The following is an 8,087-nucleotide window of genomic DNA, read 5'->3' as shown; positions in this document are numbered from 1 at the left end:
TTAGCCAATAATAATAATTAGTTAGCGGTTAAATTAGTTGTTAGCAGTTGATTGTCCGTTAATGAGTAGTTAGTATTTAATCAACTGCAAATTGGACGTTAGCACTTAATCAACCGTTAATTAATAATTGGTAGTTCTCCTTCCTTTAGGGCGCGGTTTGGGTGCCTGCCGAGATACGCGAGACAGGCGTCATTTCCTTCGCTTATATTGTCCAACGGGCAAGGCCTCGTGCCGAACGGGCGATAGCGTTCCGTGGACCCCTTGGCAAAGCTGCAACGCGCTGTCCCCATCCAGATGCCTCCTGAATGCCGACCGGGAAGGGTGTGGCCTAAACGTTCTTTGTAGTCTTCAGTCGACATCTTCACTACATTTCAGCGAAAGAAGCAGCAGCGAAAGAAGCAGCAACACCGCGCTAAAGGCTTTCGCCTCCCCGCACTTTAGGTCAACAAAGTGCCCCCCCCCCCCCCCTGAAATTTATTGGTGAGCTCGTTTAATTTAAATCAAGGTGTAAGGTCATTTAGGTGCTGACACCGACCGCCTCGCGGAGAGCGCGCACAGATCATGTTCATCCTCTAGTAGATGCGCAGACCGCAGTGGCGCGGGGGCGCTGCGGAGAAGGGGACATTCGCTTGCGGAGCAGCGGACGCGGCTTTCGGGGCCGAAGGCGCCCAACCAGCCGTCACCACACCTATGCAGTGGGGCACCGCTGCGGCGCAAGCAACCTCCGCAGGGAAGAGAGTGGCAGAACGGCTCGTAGAAAGGAAACAGGCTCCCGAGTCCTCAAAGGAGACGTTTATTCACCCTGTCCTGAATTCTCCGAGCATGCCTGCACGTTAACATAACGTGAATGAGCGCTAAATGTACGGCGATGGCCACGCTTATAGGTCGATAGTTTCCCACACAGCACTTGTCCTGTCGTACTGACTTAGTATGGCGTGCTATGCATCGCAGCAATTCTTATCTGACGCTGGTAGGCATATTTGCGCCTCATTGGAAACAATGCGAGCTCAACAATCCGCAACGGCAAAGCTCTCGACACACTACACGCACATCGCACACAGGCCTTCACAACCCAGGTGCTGCTTTTAATCGTGGTATTAATGCATCCGTAGACGTCGAATTGGCGTCCAGATGATTTTCTGTACTTCCACGAGGATGGCATGGACATGCTTGAGTCCTCTGACAGATTACAAAGCTCTCTTGTTGTCCATAGCTCAAAGGCACTTCGCAGAGTTTTGGCAGACCGGCGGCAGATGCCTGGGTGTGAGAGTGCGCGCGAGCCGGCCTCGGTGCGAGGGTGTCGTATTCTGGTCTAATTGTTCGCCATTCTTTGTGACGCCATCCGGGGAGTGGGTGAAAACTGGTAGAAAATTATGCACGTGCCGTGTACCTAGTGGGCAACGATCATCATCGGCCTGACTACGCCCACTGCAGGACAAAGGCCTCAACCGTATCTCTCGCGTACAGCAGCGCGTACAGTCGCGTACAGCAGCGGCTAATCGGGAGACGAAAGGCGGCGGGGTAGCGCTTGTCCCAAGCAAAACCGGTTGAGAAGCGAAAGTGGACGAGTTGGCCCAACGCATGCGCAGAGCGGCCTTGCGAAAAAGGCGGATTAAATCGAAGCGTCGGTGTGCTCGCTCTGACCTCTGGGGAACGCCGTCGACGTGCGGTTACGTACGAGGAGATGTCGCGGCGAAAGCAAAACTTTATTCCAACCCCTGCAAAATAAATATTTCCTTGGATCTAAAAATACTCCCATTATAAAAAACATCAACACATTCTCTGATGCGCTACTGTCGGGCTGGATCATGGGTTGCCTATGCGAACAGCAAGCAACCATGCGTGTCTCTCCGACCGGAATCGCTGGTTATGCGCTGCATGTGAAAGCACTGACCGGAAATCGCCCTGCGACATACCGACTGCGTCGAATATTTCCGTCGACGCCAGTGACTGGAGGGCCACTTTTGAGGAAATCTGTCGCTTCATTCCTGAGTTGCATCAGAATATAGCGCGAGGTGCACACGACGATGCAACGAACTCCAAATTTCACGTACGGTGTCGCCGCCACGCTGCCGACGCCGGAACCTTCACAGACATGGCACCTGCGGAAAGCGTTCGTTCTGTGCTTAGTTTGGTGGCGCAGCGGTTTTACCATAATATTGCGTTGCGAGTATAGTTTTCACACAATCACTGCATCGAGTTAATGTAACACCCATGAGCGCCTGTAAGCCACACAGTATGAACAGACAAGAATATGGCAGTCGCACTTTCTTTCTGTCGCAGTGCTCTAACTGTGCGGTCAAAACCGAGATATCACGCATACATTCTATCTACACTCTAAGCTCAAGAAGGAGTGCACAGTGCAGTTAATTTAAATCTCAATGTGAGTAAGCCAGTTAGTCATCGTGAAAATTTATAGCCGCTTGATGAAATGTTATTCCACATTGCTTTAAATTTGCAACATAATAAATTTTCTCAATCAAAATCATATGGCCAAGGTTGGGACAGTTTTCGGTATGCATTTCTACCTAAATGATTTATTTTGTAAAGCATCACCTGCGAACAGCGATCTTGGCTTACGTAAATTATGAAACGCCCTTGAGGGCAACAGTTTTCAGCGGCAATCACTTGACCGCACAGTAACTTTATAAGAATTGAAAAACTTATTTGCTGCACGGGTCCATGTGTGCAGCGCTTGAAATCTGTAGACGCCGGATACGCCTTAAATTTACAGTCTGTAGTGAGCTTAACGGAGGCGTGGAGATACATGCGCAACCGAGTGTAGGAATTTAGGCGCCTAGTTGTTATATGGCTTCTCTTAAAGGGGCTCTAATAAAAGTTCCTATATGCCGGTGGTGTTAAAGGACGCCGCTTCAGGAGCATGCATCCGCTCGCGCGAGAGAGATATAACATTTATTAGCACCCGTCATAAGGTTGTCCGGGATGAGAGGCGCATCTCGGTCCCAACCATGACCTCCCCTCCCTTGGCCATCGATCGGGATCTCAGCAGCGGCCTGGGCGCAAGGGATGTCTTCGTGTTGTCCCTTTTCTTACTGTTTGCGAAACAGTGCCTCCCAGCTAGGACTAATTTATTCTGTCAGGTTCTCGAAAGGAAGGACACGTCAGTATCATATTGATCACGTGCGCAATGACCTCGCGACATTTTCACCCCGGACTGAAAATGGAATGGTCGATTGCAAGCTGTAGGTTTGGGAATAATCCGGTTTGTAGCTTGCGCCACATAATCAGCACACCAAAAGCAAAGAGGTTATCTTTCCGCGAGAATTTTTTGTTGTATTGATCTATTTCCCAGAAAACTGATATCTCTTTCCACTTTTCTGGCTCTTTTTTAAGGAGCGTTAGCTCTTATTCATCACGTTTCTCAATTTCTTGGGTTCTTCTACCACCTCCCTTCGGAGCGAAATTTTGTAAGTCCGAGGAATTCGAAATAACGGCCCCCATAGTAAATCGGTATAGCAACCCTATAGGTGATTGGTGATGTCACACCTAATCACGTGACTATGCTTAAACGCATATAAGTAAGTAATTAAGGAGGTCTTCATAAAAGGAATTAAATACTTTGAATACTCTAGATGAGCAGGACACGTTAGACGCCAATATTAACTAATAAAGTGAATAAGTTGTTAAAGGTAGGCTTAAATTTGATCGCTTAAAAATAACCTGTGAAGTCATGATCTAACATGTTAGACACCAATATCGCCTAATTACGGTAATATTTAGTTATTGTTAGGCTTTACATGGCGGCCGTAAAATCAGCACTCGGCAGATCACAAGGCGGTAGGCGTCCTCTCGCCGTGAATTTTGGAAAACTAACCTAATCGCGTGGTAATATATCGCATGGACGATAGATTGCGCTTCCAAGCAGCTAATCCATGTTACTTAAGCGTCTTCGAGCGGTGGCGGCATAATTTTTTTCCCCACTTGTTACAGAGAGTGTCGTCAGTTTACTTGTCGAGACATCCGCAACAGCCTAATGCGCTAGCGGACGATAGAAGGACCCGAAGGTCTTGAGGATATTTTGCACCACCCATTTGTTCCTAACTGCCGTTGTGCGGGCTGCAAATTATGTCGGTAACCTCTTAATATATCACGCGGTGCGTCGTGTATGTTGGCAGTTTGCGCAGAAAAATAATCGAACTAAAATGAAAACAGCCTTTCGAAGGCCGGTCTCCACGAGCGCCCTACTTCAGTCGTTACTCTTGAAAGGTAAAAAAATGTGTCAAGCAGGCATGTTTTTCGGACTCTTGCGAATGAATTTTCTCGACAAGCATTTGTTGGCAAGAAGCGGACGCTGACCGACAATTACGTTAGTGTGCAAACTAGCGACGGCTAGTTTACTAGTTAACGCACGCAAGACGATACAGGACATCGAAGTGCTCAGCGTACAAGTGCAAACAGTATCATGTCGGCTTACAGATATATACTGAAATCCGGTCACATGTTTTGCTTTGACACGTGGGAATTACTTAGGCTCACAAATTCGCATCACAGACAGCAGCGGACCGGCGGCAATGCCCGCTCCACCGCCGGGCAACAGCGGCCGGCCAAGTGGAGTGTCCCTCAGTACAGAGCCCGCCATCGCCCAGCCAGGAACCGGCGCCGCTGATTTGCACGGCAGACCCGATCGTGTGCCCAGTGATTTCCTGGTCGGAGAGATCACAGATTGCGGTAAGTTTCCTGTTTATTTTACGTTAATGCCATTTCCTTTAGTTTGTTTTTTGGGCGCATCTGCCAGGTGTTTGTATGTATACGGTACGTGACATGCGTAATGAGAGTTCACTCGTAATTTGGGGAGATTGCTCGTTTTGAATGCGCAGTAGTAAAGTGTTCCATGTCGGTGTTGCAATGGGCGCTCTCGATAAGGACTCATCGAATATTTGGTGCTACGTCACGGCCAATTTCAATCGCTATGGATCCTGATCCTGCTTGCCGTCAAGCCGCGGTTGAGTATGATTATTTTATTTGAATCCAGTTGCGCCGTCTGCTACCCTAGTGCTCGGAAAACATTAAAATTCATACCAAAGTACGTGGTGAAACTGCTAAGGCCTCCCGTCCGCCATTTTTGCCGGGTATGTTAGGTATAAAAATAGATGAGTTCGCTGCGCGTGCTCTTGCACGAAGGACGTTCCCTCAATGCACGGGTGGTCCCCTCATGCACCGGCATCAAGCATATAGATGGGGCGAAAGGTTCCCCAGATTCCTTTAGTATCGTTATTAAACAGGTCAAGTGCAAAGTGTGAGCAACGCATTTCAGATCCGGTTATACGATGCCAGCACTGCTCTCAGGCCTGCGAAAAAAATCCCGCCCTACCAATTCGCAAAACGATCGTCGCAGAAGCGATAAACTCCGCGTGTCACGTGATGTCCCATTTCCAGTCCGTCTAGTTTTGATTGCGGCGACCAGCCTGGAAACCATCTCTACAGCGGCTTTTCACACTGGCAAGCACATACTTCTGACAACCACCACCTACAAGCAATTAAAGAGCTTTACTTTAGAGAAGCGAGGCAAAGCAGGTACTGGGAGAAAAAAAAAAGCAACTGTCCCCTTTCCACAATCGCTATTTCGAAAGGTCATGAAAACTGCCCCCAGCTGAAAATTGAAAATTGTATTTGAGGAAAGAAAATGACCCGCCGCGATGGCTCAGTGGTTAGGGCGCTAGACAACTGATCCGGAGTTCCCGGGTTCGAACACGACCGCGGCGGTGCGTTTTTATGGAGGAAAAACGCTAAGGCGTTCGTGTGCTGTGCGATGTCAGTGCACGTTAAAGATCCCCAAGTGCTCGAAATTATTCCGGAGCCCTCCACTACGGCCCCTCTTTCTTCCTTTCTTCTCTAATTCCCTCCTTTATCCCTTCCCTTACGGCGCAGTTCAGGTGTCCGCCGAGATGTGAGACAGGTACTGCGCCATTTCCTTTCACGAGTACGCTCACCTCCCAAAAGTAACCGGCACCTCTGACTTGGCTGCTTCTGCTATCAGCAGCCCAATCCGTCAGATATGTCAGAACGCGCTCCCCATCTGCTTATTTTTATGTGGCCGCTCACTTTTGGGCGATTGAAATCTCATAAGAAGCGCTGGAGAAGGGCCTTCGTTCGACAGTCGACGGTCAAGTGTCGTCTGTTCCAAGACAATCTTTGACTCTCTTCTTTCCCTTCGCCTCCCAAAACCACCTCTCTACGCTACGAGAAACGCCTTAGAGAAGAGCACATTGGTTTACGGAACGTCGGGTATACAAGCTCGCACTACCAAATAAAATAGGCGACAGATGTGCGCCCAATGAGGCCATAATTCAAACCAAGAAATCGTGCTCATTAAAGGGAAGCTCTAATTGCTACGGCGTAACTTTGAACATGCTTTAATATTTGGACAGCGCGGGCAGTTAAAAATGACTGATTAATAATACAGACGTTACACGAAGTTTATTGCGCACTTATGCAACATTTACTATCCGACTTTCGGATATTCGTGGCTATTCACAGACGAAATCTCTGTTGAAAGAGCCAAGCGGGGAACCCGGCTTATGTTCTCTTTTTGCATTTGCAAAGCCAAATTTTTTTTCGGTGTTACTTGAGGTATGAATGCCTTTACCGGCCACTTGTTTACTTGCAAAGCATGAGAACAGAGAGGTTTAGCACCGTACGCGGCAACTAAGTAACTGCTACCGTACGGCAAATGTGGCTGGACAAACTTTGCAACAGTAGCAACGTCGATGCGTTGCCGTATTTACCGGACGGCTGTCCTGCTCCGCTAAAACTGTCTACAATTTGCACTCGGTGAACAATTTACCACCTAAGCTGCTGCGGGTAGGAGCCCAGGCCGGAACGGGCCGCACATCGAGCCTGGTGGGCCGGGTTCGGGTCTGATGGCAAAGGCATGAGCCCGGCTTTGTGTCTCGGGTCGTGCTCGGGCCTCAGAATTTGGCCCATGCAGTGCTCTACTTCACACTACAAAACTGTCATGCAGCAAAATCAACCAAGCAGTCGTTAGCGCTACGCTGTCAACACAAAAGCCTATGTGCGATGTCAGTTGTCCGTTCTTCACATGACACTCTTATGTTGCGGCAAAGCCCACTTAGCAGGTGACTGCGCAACCAAGGCGAAATACATGGAAGGTTGCACCTTGATGTTCAGTGCTACGTTCGTTAAAAAAACGCCTCAGAGCATTTTTGTTCACTGGAGTCTTTTGATATCACATTTTTATTCTGAACCGTTGCAGCTGCCAACCACCTTCTCTCCGGACGCTCAAAGCTGTTGGTTGCTGCTTTCCTTGTATGCGGAGAGCCAACATGTTCAATGTTTAAAATGAACCTTGAAACTTAGATGCTTGTGAAGCGTTTTACTGCGAAAGTAGTACATATCGGGGTCTAACCGGCTCACCTGCTTTGTGTGAAGTTCGACCTTGAAGGTGACCTTCGCGGAACCCAGTATAATAACTGCCCATGCAGAACAAAAATAAATATTGCCGCAACTTTGTTCCGAATCCGCGGTGGCGCGAAAAGGTCAGCTTCACTGACCACTGAACGAGGGAACTATGCTATCGCTGCTACCGATCGCGCCTGGTGTTAAACTGCAACACCCTCTCCCGCTGTGCATTGCACATCGTCGTCTTCCTCTACTTCCATCTGCGGCGCGAAGAGATCAGATCAGCTTAATCTCGATGAGAGCTTAACCTGCGTCTAATACCGTCGCCAGACGTGCCGACAACCCGACAAAGCAAAATCATGGGCTTTTTGTGATTTGTGTTGGACTGCTGCTGCCTTAGAAATCTCCACGGCAGATGAAGTCAAGGGTTTGCTGAGCTGAGACACATTGTTTTAACTGAATCTAACCTGCTTTCCCTGAAGAAAAACTGATTGTCTGTTTATTTGCAGTGCTTTCCCTGGAACGCGAATTAGCCATTGAAAACCCACCTGTGGGGCCGGTGCCGGGCCCGGCTGCCACAGCACCGCTAGCAAACAGCGCTGCAACTGCAGCACAGAGGCCCACAGCAGGCCAGGTGGCCCAGAATCCGCAGCGAGAGGAGACCATGCTGGATTTCATACTCAGCGACGAGTCGGTGACTAAAATAT

Source organism: Amblyomma americanum, chromosome 3 (genome assembly GCF_052857255.1).
Source record: "Amblyomma americanum isolate KBUSLIRL-KWMA chromosome 3, ASM5285725v1, whole genome shotgun sequence".
NCBI classification, from domain to species: Eukaryota; Metazoa; Arthropoda; class Arachnida; order Ixodida; family Ixodidae; genus Amblyomma; species Amblyomma americanum.
This window is presented reverse-complemented; position numbering follows the sequence as displayed.